Source organism: Nanorana parkeri, unplaced genomic scaffold (genome assembly GCF_000935625.1).
Source record: "Nanorana parkeri isolate BGI_ZX_2015 unplaced genomic scaffold, ASM93562v1 scaffold181, whole genome shotgun sequence".
Lineage (NCBI taxonomy): Eukaryota > Metazoa > Chordata > Amphibia > Anura > Dicroglossidae > Nanorana > Nanorana parkeri.
This window is the reverse complement of record NW_017306449.1, coordinates 1,423,347-1,439,252: the sequence shown is the minus strand read 5'-3', so window position 1 is coordinate 1,439,252 and position 15,906 is coordinate 1,423,347. Positions and strand designations below refer to the sequence as shown.

Sequence of the window (15,906 nt, the reverse complement as noted above, 5' to 3'; positions counted from 1 at the left end):
ACATTGGGGGGAGGAAACAAAGTTTTTGACTTTAATGTCACTTTAACTGAGCAAACTGAAAAGAGAAGTTGATTGGTTGCTAAGGGCAACTGCTCCAGATTCTGCCTGCTCCAGTTTTGATAAATACCCCCCACTGTATTTTATTACTTTCAATAAAACTACTAAATGTCCAACAAAATGTTGTTTTTTCAACAATAATCCACTGATTCATAAAAGACAAACCTCTACGGCCCATGATCACCAAGAGAATAACCGTTCCTCAGTCCATCTAAGTGATGCAGCAAATTTCATAGATATTCATCAAAATAGAGTACATCCGGTGTTCTGTTAGAATCCTGGACCCGTGAGAAATCTGGACCCGCGTGTCACTTCCAGGGGCGTGAGGGGCCACGTAGGATTGTAAATAAAAGAAAAATATGCTTGTTTGACTAATGATTATGAGATTAAAAATTATAAAAGGCGGGGTCGCGTCGGTTAAATAGACACCAAACACATCAAGCCTTAAAATTGTGCACGCCCGCAAAATCGCAAAAAAAAAAAACCATACCCAAAATAGGCCATAGGCGACGCTGAAAAGTTTTTACCGCTCACCAATTTAGTGTTATCAGAGTGATGGCCCTAAAATTATCGCTCTCACTCTGATGTTTGCGATTATATGTAACGTGTGGTTGCAATCAACGTTTTCGCACGTAGGCGCACCCAACGCATGTTTATGCGTGTATGTGGGGGGCGGGGGACTTTAAAAAAAAAAATGTATGTGTGACTTTAATTTTTTTTTCTTTACACTTAACTTTATTATCAAATGACAGTGACAGGTCCTCTTTATGGAGACATCAGGAGTCTCTAAGACCCCTAATGTCACCTAGGGACCCCCAAAGAAGCTGATGATTCAGAGATCTACTTCACCAACTTCTGTAGCCAGAGAATGACAGCTGAATGCGGAAGAGATGTAATACACATCACTTCCGTATTCACAAAACCAGAGGGGAGATCAGAGGGAGATTGCGTACTGACCTCCCTCCGATCTCCCTGCACAGAGCCACAGTCCCGGGCCTCAACAGAGCCCACACAAAGGCACAACATACAAGTGGTCGTGCAGCTCTACAGCCGCCGGTCCACTGGTATGTAAGCAGCTATCGCTGCCTGTTTCAAAGTTTGACAGTTCCCGGCTTGTGCGTGCACACAAGGACGTTTGGAAAAGCCCACCAGCATCTAGAAGGCGCCTGTCCGGCCATTTATGTACAGCTCGCGGGCGGCAAGTGGTTAGAGTGTATTTCCACTTTTGTAGTCAATTTTAAGAAAACCCCTCTATATGTTTGTCATATGTTTCTGTTCACACAGCATATCGATTTTTTTTATTTTTATGATTCTTACCTTTCAGATGTTTTGTTGCAGCAGGCAACATGTCTGATTCCAGGCTTTTCTAAGCACCTTCACAGTGATCTGTCCTTGTAGAGAGACTTAGGAGTGAAATTTGAGGATTGTGTTTCTCTCATTCACTTAATTAACCCCTTCATGACAGGCCTTTTTTTTTTTCATTTTTTGCACCGATGTTATATTCTACATTTTAGGCCTGAAAATGACTTAAAACCCCCAAACATTATATATTTTCTGAATGCCAAGACCCTATAGAATAAAATGGTGGTAGTTGCAAATTTTTATGTTGCGCAATATTAGCGCAACTCCTTATTAAACCCCAACATTTAGTGATAAATTTAATTAAAAGTTGGCTCTACAAGTTTAAACAGACTCCCGGAACAGCCCCGATGCTGGCGACGTACACTGTACGTCGTCAGTCACGAAGGGGTTAACATACAATGGAGAAGCCAGGGTTGTAATCAATGAACTCTTTGTTAAGCTGGCCATACACCTATAGATTATCTGCAGTCAGATAGAAAACAAGCAACAGATTCTTCCGTCTACGCTAAACTGTGTGGATGGAGGAATCTCCCGCTGAGCCAAGCTTCAGTATCTTGATAGTCGGCCCCGCTGGCTCCCAAAATACCTGAACAATGCCTGCATCCAATCAGATTGTTCAGGTATTTTAAGAGCCAGCGGGGCCGACTCAAGCTTGGCCCAGCGGGAGATTCCACCATCCACACAACTTAGCGTAGATGGAGGAGTCTGTTGCACTTTTTCCATCTGACCATAGATAAACTGCAGATAATCTATAGGTGTATGGTCAGCTTTAGGACAGGCAGTGTTCAAATCTGCTTTACAATTTGATGAACAGACCCCTCACAGCCCCTCCTAACATTGCAAAGAAGGAGAAGCAAGCTGAAATTTGAACTCTTAAAAAGCCAAGAAACCAAAACCCAAGTAAAAGCTATTTAAACTGTAAGAAGTATTTGTTAATATTAGTTTTTTTAGTTAATGTGATGTGAATGGCATCATGTAACAAATGTAAAATAGGAGTTATCCCAATTTGGCTGTGAAAGTGGAAATACACTTTAAGAACTTTTAGGTGAGATAGGAGAAGGTAAATTCTTCGGTCTTCACTCCTGCTATGCACAGGGATGTATATTTTATGTACTTTTGTAGAAAAGTAAAAGGAGGGGTGAAAGAACCCCTAAAACTGCAGCAGAACATAATCCCTCCTTCTTCATCAGTCACTCCCATGAGGGGCAGTTGGGTGCCATGAATACCTGTTGTCCTCATTCACTTCTATAGGAAGTACTGGAACTGCAGTGTGTATAGGCTGCAGATTGGGACTGAGCTCGTTGACGTGAATGGGGCTGTGCAGGATTGCTTCCAGGATCCCTCCTACAGGAAAATATCGTTTTTATCTTTCCAGCTAACAGCTACAACAAAAAAGACACCTACCTATGTGTGAGCTTCCAGAGAGCTCTGTCAATAAAGTTGTTTCAGAAGAAGAAAAAAAAACTGGTGCGGTGGGAGGACCCGCGCGTGACAGTCAGTCTGGCCTCCGGAAGTAGACAGTCAGGAAGTGGAGGGGAAGGGGAGAGTGCGCACAATATTCCGCCTGTGACAGAGCGCCAGGCATGCCAGAGTCCCGGTCACCAGTGGCCGCCTGAGAGCGGGACCCGGGGAAAGACGGACAGCAGGGGACGCCCGGACAGGTGAGAGGAGGGAGCGGCACCCGTAGGAGCCTCACCCGGCCTAATGGCAGCAGAGCGGGGCAGGCATGATTGCTGGAGGGGGCTTCATCCATGACAGAGCAGATATGGCAGGACTGCTGGAGGGGAGAGGGGCTCGTCTGCTCACCACATAAGGACAATATACATATGGGCTGATAGATGAAGGGTGCGCTGTAGGAAGTACATCTGTTTACCTTTAGCAACCAATCAGAATCCATTGTTCATTTTTAAAGTAGACACTAACTCAGTAATATCTCATTTGCTGAAGCTCTGTATATCATAAACATCTTTTTTTTTTAAATAAAATACTGAGGGGATTCATCAAAACTGGAGTAGACCAGTGGCAACCAATCAGCTTCTCTCTTTCATTTTTTAAGCCTAACTTACCAAACTGAAGAGAAGCTGATTGGTTACCATGGACAATGCTCCATTTTTAATAATTTTCCCCACAATGTTTTAACCTTTTTCCAATCTTTGCTGACCATCCCCTGCAGCTTCCTGTCCACATACATGTATATCAGGCAACTCCTAATGGCGGGTTTCCTGTTGCTGACCACAGTGGACCATGGCTGTGTTTATGTAATACTATGTATGCATCAATAAAGGTATATTGATCAGCATACTGGGGTGCCAGTGACACTTTCTTTTCTGATAATCCGTTTGTCACTGCAGCACCCGTCTATTCCAAAGGGGCCATACCGATCAGGATGGCACTTGGACGTCAATGTATGTATAAAAGTCGCTTTGTCACATGAGCTTCTGATGGAGTGGACAACACAGGAGCACAGTAGGGGGACAGAGTGTTGTCACCTTATAACTAGAGGTTCATGAGCAAAGACCCTATTGGCAGAATCACCAGCTATCATTTTACTGACAGCTTCTGGATTGAAAAAATGAGATCTGACAATTTAAATTGATATTAATGTGATGAAGCTTATATGATTTGTTAGTGATCGGGGTTATATATGTGTTAAAGTGACCCTGTCGCCACACGGCCAAAAGTAAACAAAGCCCATGCTGTTACAGAAGCGCATGTACATTTACTTTTCCCACAGCCCGTATCTCACTCGCATCTATATTGAAGTACCTCAAGGGCCCGTTCAGACTTGGTCCATGCAATAACACTGCGGGAGGTGCTTTGTGTTGCCATTCATTTGAATGGCACCCCAAGCACACCTCCCACCCGTAGTGTTATCAGCTACACCACAACTTGTGGTACAGCAATGCCATGCGTTGCAGTGTAATTGAAAAAAAGTCATGCATGCACCGCAATTAACTTTTGCCCATGGTTCACACATTTTTCTTATTGCATATTATGTGAAAACATGCAAGTCTTGGGTAGAAGTTGGGTGAATGTTGGGTGAAAACATTGAAAAATAGACCCCATAGTGTTTACTGGAAAGCAGAATTTTGTGTTGCTGTAAAGTAGGATTAAAAAAGTATTTCCAGGCTTTCTGTGCAAACATACATCAGTAGGGATTTAGAGAGTCCTTGGAGAGTCCTAGGTGGTTAAATAGAAAGGTGGAGCTGCAGCGATGTGGATGGTATATTTAGTATTAATTCATTACAGGTAGAGATGCACCGATACCGGTTTTTCGGTATCGAGTAGCGATATTTTTTATTTCGGTACTCGCCAATACCGAATACCAATACCGGAAATCCCATTACGGAAGCCAGGCGGCGTGTAATGACTCGCCACATGGCTTCCTGATTAGGTGGGAAGCCGGGCAGCGTGTAAAGACTCGCCACCCAGCTTCCCGATTAGGAGGGAAGCCATCTTTATGCTCCCTTGTTACCAGGTGATGAGGGAAAATGAAGCCAGCTTTCTGGCCAATCAGGAAGCCGGGTGCCGTGTAATGACTCGCCGCCTGGCTTCCTGATTGGCCAGCTTCTCGATTAAATTGTGATGAGGGAGCATGGAGCCAGCTTCCCGGCCAATCCGGAAGCTGGACAGTGTGTAATGATTCGCTGCCCGGCTTCTTGATACCAGAAGTTGGAGTATCGGGCTAGGCATCGGAGAATTTGGGCGAGTAAGAGTACTCGCCCAAATACTCGGTATAGTCACCGATACTAGTATAGCTGCATCCCTAAGTAATTACACAGCGCGTTACATATAGAACATTTACATCAGTCCCTGTCGTCGAGGAGCTTACAATCTAAGGTATATTCCTGGTATCTGACCTGACTCGGCCTACATGCCACAAAGCAGAGATTGGGAAGGCATTGTGAAAGCTGGCTTCCCCAACACTCTGAGCGTAGGGCTTCCTTGGGGCCAAGGAGCATGTTGTGTGATGCAGCATCATAAGCAGTTACTTTGGGAATAATGGGCAGGATATCAGCGTGTGATTGAAGAGTTAGATGGTTATGCCGGGTGGAAATTCTTTGCCATTACAAAGTCATAAATTAGACTAAAATGAAAGCCATGGACAGATCGGACTTTGTTTGCTCTGGGCAGCAGAGAAGCAGATAAGGCAATTGTGCTGATGCTGGGCCTGACATGGATGTATTATAATGTATTGAGCGTACAATATCTGATTCTGCATACAGGTTGATAAAACTATTCATTCCAGGGGCCATAAGAGTCGCAGCCAGGGAAAGAGGAAATATTGGTTAACACAGTTCTGTCAGGTTGGGTTTTTTCTTTCTTGGCTCACAATAGTTTTTGATAAGTCATATCAATCTGAGCAACTGCTGAACAACACCGTGAGGCTGAATGCTTCGAATAGAAATGTTCTAGTTTAGTTACAACTGTCAGAAATAATAAGAAATCTTCTGCAATTGTATGAGTCACATTAAAGGAGCACAGTGTGTATCAGAGGTGGACAAAGGAATATGGAATTCAGGAGCCAGTCAGTCCACTCCAGGAGCCAGCAGGATTTATTTGTAGGAGTCAGCTCCATCGTCAACAACTAGAGAAAACCTTTAAAAGTTAGACACCAGCTGTCATTTTTTAAGTAGAGCTCCGAGCAGAATAAAACTTTACCCTTAGTCCCGCCTGGCTGCTAGACTGCTCCCTGCAGCCTCTTCTTTGCACATTCAATGCCTGTAAATCATCTGGCTATGCTCAGGTGGACAGTTAGTAAGGGATGAGGCAGTTTAGGTTGTACTGGGTGTCTTAGGACAGGTCCAAGTATTGGCTGGATGTCAGGGGAGCAAGGACAGATGAGGACCGACAAGATGAAGCTTGTGCTAGCTGGAACAGGGACATTGGGAACATGATGGTGACACAGTAAGCAAGAGTCAGAGGATGTCTGGGCCAACACAAGTATTGGAGTTATGTAGGTGTGCTGTCATTGCGGTGAATTATATGCAAACGTTGGCCCATAATTTAGAGTGTTTATTTGGAACACCAATTAAAAGATTGAGCAACCTGTAATACCTGCTTATATTTTGTATTATTTGCACACACTCCTTTCATGCTTGCTGTGAGGGCATTGGAACTAAACATTTAATATTTCATAGCATGTCTGCTAAACAGGATGCACAGGACTGGTCCAGTGCGATTGCATAAAAATAGTCCAAGCACTATTTCTTGTGATCACACTGGACTGTAACGCAGGCATTGTTGTGACATGTGTTCTGCTGTGGGGGCATGGCTGCGGTGCCATTGACTTGAATGCACTGACCCGGAACGCAGGGATCTGGCCGGGATGTGATCCAGTGCTTTTCATGCTGAAACGCAATGTAAAGCTGGCCATACACCTTACAATTTATCTGCAGATTTTCTGTGGTCAGATGGAGAGAGTGCAACAGATTCCTCCATCTATGCTAACCTGTGTGTATGGAGGAATCTCCCACTGGGCCAATCTGTTGCACTTTTTCCATCTGACCACAGAAAATCTGCAGATAATTGTAAGGTGTATGGGCACCGTTATAGGTATGAACTGGCCCTTAAAGAATTGATTGGTGTCCACTCCTCACTTGCAGCCTCTAGTTGATTGCTAAGTGGAGCAGCAACATTGATATGTCTTCAACTTCACTCACACTGCTTTCTTCTGTCAACATGTCTCTGCTCAGTGCATGTGCATGCGGCAGAGCCTGATAAGCTCCCAGTGCTGGTCTTCCTGTCCCAGTTTGAGCTCTGCTGAGCAAAGGCTGATGGGTAATTAATGAGACGCATTTAGGCACGGATAGACATGAATAGCCCGTTAAAAGATAAAATAACAATCCTGGTTTGTACTCTTTATCTTCAAATTAGAGATTTCCCTGCAGTTTTTTCCTGCTGCTAATTGTCCTCAGTCTGATGTGCAGTATTATTTTACCCGCTTGCTCCGAGCCCAGGTCATCCTGGACCCGCTCAAGCCCGTGACTGGGCAGTAAAAGGAGAAGCCGCTCAGTGATGAGCTCATCTCTCAGTCACTCTGCTTTGCCCTCCTATCATCCTGCTTCTTGTCAGCGCATGAACCGATTGGCCCCTTGTACTGCTTTTTCTTTTCACACTCAATTCCTGCTGCACAGGGACTGCAAGAGGCTGATTCCAGGTCAAATGCTGGTACTTCCACTTCTTGCATTTAAACAATACTATTATTGACTACAGAGCTGCAAAAATGTATTTTATATTCACCTAGAGTTCAGCTTTAAATATTTTTTTAGTGGAACACACAACTTGGCTACATCTCTCTATCTACCTGAAGTTCAGCTTTAGGACTGAGGCCTCATTCACAACAGACACAGTGTCACTCCCCATCCTGCCCCACAACATACTGAGCCGGCCGCAATGTGCGATGCAGTGCGTCCTGGCCAGAATCGGGCTGGAACGCACTTCGTCTGGTGTGACTGAGGACTAGTTCACACCAGATGCAGCTGTGATGCAGTCCATGGCAGCTGCGTCAAAATGCTTTCCTATGGGATTTCTGGTGCTCTGTTCACACCAGTGCAGTCAGAAACAAATCCTGCTTGCCACAATTTAGCTGCCCCTGATTGCAACGGAACGCATCAAATTGCATGCAAATGCACTGGACTACACCTCAAGCACATTTTAAGCTAAAAAAAACCGTGGTTAAAATGCGGCAAAACGCATTGCACTGCAGCTCTGATGCCGTTATGGTGTGATTCTCCATTCTAGTGGGAAGTTAGAGCGTGAAAAGGACATTTTGTGACATCAGATCTGAAGCTTCGTTCCTTACTTTGTCATGCTGAAATTTCCATACACACAAAACCAATTGTATTCTTCTCATCTCTACACTATAACATGAACACATCCCGGTCTTCTCTCTAAAGCCAGGTTCACACCTAGGCGACAGCGTTTATGCGCATAAATCAAATCACGTGTTTTTACGAGTGGATTGTAGCTCATTACCTTAGGCCTGGTTCACACCTGAGCGTTTTGTAGCGCGTTCGACCTCTCTGCAAAACGCTCACACCAAAATCCCATTATTTCCTATGGGTATGGTTCACACCTGGGTGTATTACAGACCGTATAAACGCGCTACAAAACGTCCTACGCCCAAAGAAGTACAGGAGCTTCTTTGGGGCGTTTTTGTCGCACGTTTCCATTAGGATACAGCCAAGTAGCCCTCGGAAACGCGCGTTTTTTTACCACGAATCGCGGTAAAAACGCGCGTCACGAAACACACGACAAGCGCGCATATTCGATACGCCTAGGTGTGAACCCAGCGTCAAGGAAAGGAAAAATAATTTCTTTTGTATGAGCGAGCTCTTTTGTATGATTTATATTTTTTCAAAAGCTTGTAGTTGGAGCTACACAACTATGTGCCATTCTTTGATTTTAGGATATATATTTTCCGGAGACGTCAAGCAGGTTCATTACATAAGGCAAGAAAGAAAACATTGGTGTTCAAGAGCAGTAATCCATATTTGATCTTTGATCTGCTTAGAATAGTGAGACAAAGAAACTTTGTTTCTCAAAGGTTGCACGCCGCCTTTTTCTTTATTTAACCTCTACAGCTCTCACACCTGCACACCGCCCAGAAACCAGAGCAATGTCTTCATTTCTGCTATGGGCCTATTGATAGCTTAGTCATTATTTAATATTACAATATAACATATACATTTTTCAGACAAACAAGGATTTCTTTAAGTAATATTGTCTTGCAAAAATTATGCTCATTTTTATGCATTCCATAAACAAGTTAAAAATTCCAAAATAAAAAATGCACTTTATTCTACTTTGACAAGTGTTTTTTTTGTTTTTGTTTTTGTTTTTTTTAAGTATTATTGCAGAAAAAAATATAAATGTTATTGTATTATTTATTCCATTGACAATGACGCTGAAATTATAATTCTGGTAAAAAGGCAGCTTTCCAAAATCTTTAACAAATCAAATTTGTTTTTCATTTTTTTTTTTAATGTGGCACCAAAAAAAACGAACAAACTGAATGAACATAAAAAAAAGTTTACATATTAATGGTTAGAAAACCAAATTAACAGGATAATAGTTTGTTGGGGGAGAGATAGGAAAACGGTAATTAGAGCTCATTAGGATAAGCTAAGGGGTTAAACAGGAACAAATGTTTTTTATTTATTTTTTCACTGGTCAGTTTACTTTAACATTTGCAGATTGACGCTGATCCCTTTGATCTCTTATTGAATAGAAAACCACCGAGGCACCGACAATCTCTGTAAAAATATATTTGGTCTTTAACCCTTTTGCTGCCACCAAAGTACTGTATGTCGTGCGTCGCTAGCAGTGGGCCCCCTAAACAGACTCCTCGCGGCTTTACGCCAGCCGCCAGATTGCTTCCAGCGGTCAGTGTAGTACATCACTGTCCGACACCCCCCGCCTTGCTTCCTGGGCTCCGCTGCCGCCTTTCTGGGTTCTTGCGGTAGGGCCCAGAGGTTTCTAGTTACGCCTCTGATCTTACCTATTAAATTATTGCACAGCTCTGTTATTGGAAACCTGTCCTTAGAGATCTACAGCGACTGACATAGTTAAACTCTCCTTCTGGCAATGCTAGTTGACTGGCTGTCAGGCTGATTGTCTCATGGGCAGGGTTCAGGTATGGCCAAGTAGAAGTAGTTTCACTTGCTTTATACTTCTTCAGAAAGTATTGGAGACAACCAGGCAACTTGCATTTTCAGAAGGGGACATCGGCAATGTCAGGCCGTGGGCTTCTGTCACGAGAGGTTTTCTTGAACCATAGAATTGTGTAAACAGCACAGGTAACAAATGTCCATTAGTAGACTGACTCGCTCTGCAAACTGATCCAGACATAGGGATGAGGTTTCCACTGTCACAGCGCCAAGAGTTTTGTTCCTTTCCACTTTCTATAATCTAACAAACCTTCCATTTCTATGGCTAGTTTACAGTTAATGATCCTTTGTTTTGAAATTAGAATATAATTTAATATGCAAAACCCAATAAACGACTGTAGACAAGAAACACAATCGCAGTGTAAATATTTGCTGAAATAAGTTTGCTATCTTTTCTGTGGTTAGATATTTAACAAGCAGAAACAGACCAGCAGATAATTGCCAGTGTTTGGCCATGTTTTTAAAGTTGACATTTGTAACTGAATAGAATAACCATGCTTGTCAGAAACAAAAGGCAGGATTGTTCTCCAACTAGTTACTTTTGGCACTCTGAACACACCGCCTGTTTGGTCAGTTTATACGTTTTTATAAGCTGTTTTATTTGGTTTTTGTTTAATATTTCAATTTGTCCAACTAGTTTTTATATAAAAAGGTTGGTCAGACAGCCTAAAAACTGGGTCCTGCTACTTCTTTACTATATGTAGGTAGATGGATTGCCTACATACTGTATAGCAAAGAACAAATATTTATTTCTGGGTTTAAACTGATTTTCTATGTTTTAATATATGTATGCAATCTTATTTTTTAGAAATAAAGTTAAAGTAAAAACTTTTTTCTTATTACTTTTGATTGATCCAGCGAAGTTACTATTCACACGTCTGGATGTCTGCTGGGGATGCTAAAACATTTTAGTTGTATTCATGCCAGATACTGCCCTCAGCTTTGATCTTCTTCTGGGCTCTGCTACTGTGAATTTTGGGTCTTGTACAGTGAAGAAGAGAGTCGCATTCTCTGCCCCTTTCTCCCCCTTTATTCAGTAATAAAACATCTTGCATTCTTTACAGAGAATGCAAGATTTCACATTCTGTGATTGGACAAGGGATGGTCTTGTCATTCATTTGCCCTTTCTCTCCCCTTATCCAATCATCGAACAGGAAGTAAAGGAATCTTTAACAGCAACACCAAAGTAAAAATGCTTATTTACAGTTAGGTGGGGGGAAGGCTAGAACCTGTCAGCTTTTTTTTTTTTTTTTTTTTGTCCGTTTTCCTGTGGCAGATGTTCCCTCACTTCAATTATTACTGGTTTTAATAACCTAATAACTAGCTCTGAAAGTAGAAGTCTAGAAAAAATAGCAATTAGTGTCATGTGGGGTCAATGTTGGGCTGTGCAGACTCTCGGGTGGTTGCCTAGGTTCTATGGTGGGCTGCGCGGGCCCTCAGGTGGCTGTGCAGGTTGTATGGTGGTCTGTGCGGACTCAGGTGGTTGTGCAGGTTCTATGGTGGGCTGTGCGGACTGTCGGGAGACTGGAGGTTCTATGGTGGGCTGTGCGAACTCTCAGGAGGCTGTGGAGGTCCTATGGTTGGCTGTGCGGCCTGTCAGGAGGCTGTGGAGGTCCTATGGTGGGCTGTGCGGTCTGTCAGGAGGCTGTGGAGGTCCTATGGTGGGCTGTGCAGCCTGTCAGGAGGCTGTGGAGGTGCTATGGTGGGCTGTGCAGCCTCTCAGAAGGCTGTGGAGGTGCTATGGGGGGCTGTGCGGCCTCTCAGGAGGCTGTGGAGGTGCTATGGTGGGCTGTGCGGCCTCTCTGGAGGCTGTGGAGGTCCTATGGTGGGCTGTGCGGCCTCTATGGAGGCTGTGGAGGTCCTATGGTGGGCTGTGCGGCCTCTCAGGAGGCTGTGGAGGTGCTATGGTGGGCTGTGCGGCCTCTCAGGAGGCTGTGGAGGTGCTATGGTGGGCTGTGCGGCCTCTCAGGAGGCTGTGGAGGTGCTATGGTGGGCTGTGCGGCCTCTCGGGAGGCTGTGGAGGTGCTATGGTGGGCTGTGCGGAGTCTTAGGAGGACTGTGCAGTCTTAAGCTGCCCACACACCTTACAATTATCTGCAGATTTTCTGTGGTCAGATAGAAAAGATGGAACAGATTCCTCCATCTACACTTAACTGTGTGGATGGAGTAATCTCCACCTGGGCCAATCTGTTGCACTTTTTCCATCTGACCACAGAAAATCTGCAGATAATTGTAAGGTGTATGGGCACCTTAACCCGGGGGCTTGGCGGATGCGGACGGCGTAGATCCACAGGAAGGTAGAGAGTTTTCTTTTCCGGTGCTGTACACAGGCTCCACGATTCACATTAAGGATAGCAGGACCAGCTGTGGTTAGAAAATGTAAAGCTCAAGGAGAGGTGCAACGCTTGTGTTTGTCGCAAGTGATCTACAGATGCACTTTAACTCCTTGTTTTTTATGTTTTATTTTTAGTAGCTTTTAAGCCCGGACACACTGCACGCAAAGCCGTCCGGCACGGAGCTTTGCGTGCAATGTGTGAGCTGAGTGCAGGCAGATGATTGACTGCACTTTCAGCCAATCGGCTCGTGCGTAACAACCGACCAGACGTCGCATCCTGACTCGCGGGTTTATACGCGGGCCGATTGGCTGAAGATGAAAGTTTTCATCTCGGCAGGCTCAGCTATGCGAGCTCTCGCAAGCTGACGTGCCGGGGGGGAATTACATGACACACTGCTCGCGGAAGCAGTGCACCACTGCTCTGCGCTGCTTCGCGTGCACTGTGTCACAGCCTTAACTCAGTGTTGTACCTTGAGAATCCTCATATCTCAAAAGACGTGGCCTGTTTAATTTAATACGTATGGTACCGCAATGCTGTGCGTTCCATTGCAGTGCAAAAAATTGTGCATGCAGTTTTATTCTGAAGTAAACTTTGTAACACAGCATTTGTGTATTTTATTTTAAATTAAGGATGGTATTTAATTGATTTTTTTAATCCGATTAATCGAAAAAATAATCGGCCAACTAATCAATTATGAAAATAGTCACTAACTGCAGCACTACTCTTCATTTTGTTTAGGAGTTACAGCACAAAAACATAGGCCAAGATCATGGTTTCTGTTAATTGCAATGTTTGTTTTCTCCAAGGTGCAGGGTTTGGGTCACAGAATGCATTTGTAGTCAGAATCCTTAAACACTGCGCTTGCAGAGCAATAACATTTTTTCAGTGAATTTGCTAATCCAGCCAGAGATCTATATCGGTGAATTCCTTGAGCAGCCCCTGGAAGAAGTCCTGATCTGTTAATGCTGAGATACTGATTAACAATGCACGACTTTTATTAGCTGGTGCCGTTGTTGGAGCACGGCTGCAGTTGCAGGTCCCTGTGATGTACCTCATACATTCCTCCCTGTAGAGGGATTTCATGGATGACTTGATGACAATTAAAACTAATAAGGATGCTAGGTTAAAGCACCACAAAAGACACTGAGAGGAATTCATCAAAACTGGAGCAGCTGTACAAAACCAATCGGCTTCTGTCTTGCACTTTCAAAGTTTAACTGAACAAACTGAAGAGAGAAGCTGATTGGGTGCCATAGGCAACTGCTCCAGATTGTCTGCTCCAGTTTTGATAAATTCCCCCCACTGTATTCTGATGGAGCTGTGTGGGTAAAATATGCAATGATACTGTTCAGTAGGGCTACAACGAACGATTATTTTCATTAACAATTAGTTTGCTGGTTAGTTTTTCGATTAATTTGATTTAAAAAAAATCTATAGTTGTCATTATTATTTTAATATTGTTAATTAGTTAATACATATTTGTTATTTAACTATTCAATTAATAAATAACATTTATTCACTGGACATATATTCATTCTTTCTACATGGCTCTCATCCCTGAGATATGTCACAGAAAGAACTTGTTCAGGAAGGAAAACCATTACCAGGCAGACTTCTCTCCTGGACTTCTATCACCAGACACTTTTGTCTGGGGGAATCCGATTATCTGCATGCTTGAATCAGCGTCTTACACATCGCTATTCAACCCGTCCACAGTCAACTATGAGCAGCCTGAGGACCAAACGGTCAGTCTGCCCGTTTTGGGGCTAATTATGTTCTCTATATTACGGCTCCACTGGGACTCCCAACACTTTTCCCTGGGACTGCCCAGCCTGTCAATAACACGCATGTGCACTCGGGCGAGTCCAGGAGTGGGACGGGCATGTCTGCTGGCGGCCCCGCCACGTTGATGTCAATCAGTGGGAGTACATGGCTGGGGGAGGTGGGGAGGGTGTGAGGAGCTGCAAGCAGCCCAAGTAATCGACCGACCAACTAATCGATAATGCAAATCGTTGACAACGTTTTTCATTATCGATTATCGTGTTTGCCGATTAGTTATTTCAGCCCTAGTTCTTTATTTTACTTTTTTTACATGTCATTTTTTGTAAATATTTTTCTCCACATTTACATGCAGTCCCAGCTTTCCAGCCAGGACCTGGTTGTTGAGATTAGGGATGAGTTCAGGTTCGGATCAAACCTGGTCCAAATCTGATCTCCTTTATACAAGGAAATGCCATGGGCACATCCACCCCATCCGGCCATTCCACGTGTAAACAAAGGGGATGCTTGTGTTTGTGTCATTTACCTTATATGGCAAATGTAATTTACCAAATATAGACATGTAGCCATATAAGGTCAATGACGTCACTGCATCCCTATTGCAAGCAGTATGGAAAGAACTTGCTACTGAACCTGAGCTCATCCCTAGTTAGGATATTCTGTAACTCTGCCCGGGGTTCTTAGTCAGAGCCACACTTTATTTTTAACAATGACTTGTTAAACAAAGGTATATTTTTATTTCTTATACCCAGTTATGTAGTGAAATCACATGACAGCAGGGTAATGTCTGTGCCCATGGGGTGCAGAAGCTTTTGTAGAATAGAATTATGTATGCACCACCACAGCCCCATCTCTGATTATACTTGCACACCATGGAGTTGGTGTTACTTAGTGAGCAGGCATGTCTTCCTGTATCCCTCGTCACGACACACGCCTGTATTGTCTCCAGAACCTTAGTTTAACTGCATACATACAGGTGAAACTCGAATAATTAGAATATCGTGCAAAAGTAATTGCAGTAAGTGCTGCAAAAGGGGCCCAAACCAAGTACTGAGTACATATGCATGCTTGTACTTTTCAGGGGTCCGATATTGTTCTATGTACAATCCTTGTTTTATTGATTGCATGTAATAATCTACTTTTTTGAGGTTGTGGATTTGGGGTTCTTGGGGTTTTTCATGAGCTGTAAGCCATAATCATCACAATTATGACAAATCACGGCTTGAATTATCTTGCTTTGCATGTAATGAGTCTATCTCATATATTAGTTTCACCTTTTGAGTTGCATTAGTGAAATAAATGAACTTTGCACGATATTCTAATTATTCGAGTTTCACCTGTATGTGTTACTCATTGACTTTGTCTTGCCTGTTGCGATTAATATTTTAGAGAATTTATGACTAGTCTGGGTCTGGTGAACAACCCTAAAGGAATAAAAGGCGCCTACTAGAGTACACTAAACTTTCTGGTAATCTGTTGCATCTTTTAAGTGCAATTTTGGGACAGATGTATTTTTTGTATGCGTTTCCTTATTGTATTAGCCGCTATGAGAATGAACAGACCTGCACATCTTTAAAAAGTGCTCTTTAGCACTTCTAAGTTGTGTGACAAAACTGAGGTTAAATGTCATCCCTAAAAAGGTGCTTGCTGTTGCGGCACAATATAGAAAAGGCCAAAAGGTCAATAATAGGTTGCACAAG

General features: G+C 43.4%; 1 protein-coding gene across 1 annotated transcript in view; it reads left to right on the top strand.

Moving 5' to 3' along the window:
* The first annotated feature begins 2,907 nt into the window (after positions 1–2,907).
* The window catches only part of TMEM248 (transmembrane protein 248), a 32,866-nt gene continuing 19,867 nt past the window's right edge, over positions 2,908–15,906 (top strand). The window contains exon 1 of the mRNA XM_018554995.1: positions 2,908–3,080. The gene's annotated coding sequence lies outside the window, so the exon portion shown is untranslated. The remainder of the gene's footprint in view (positions 3,081–15,906) is intronic.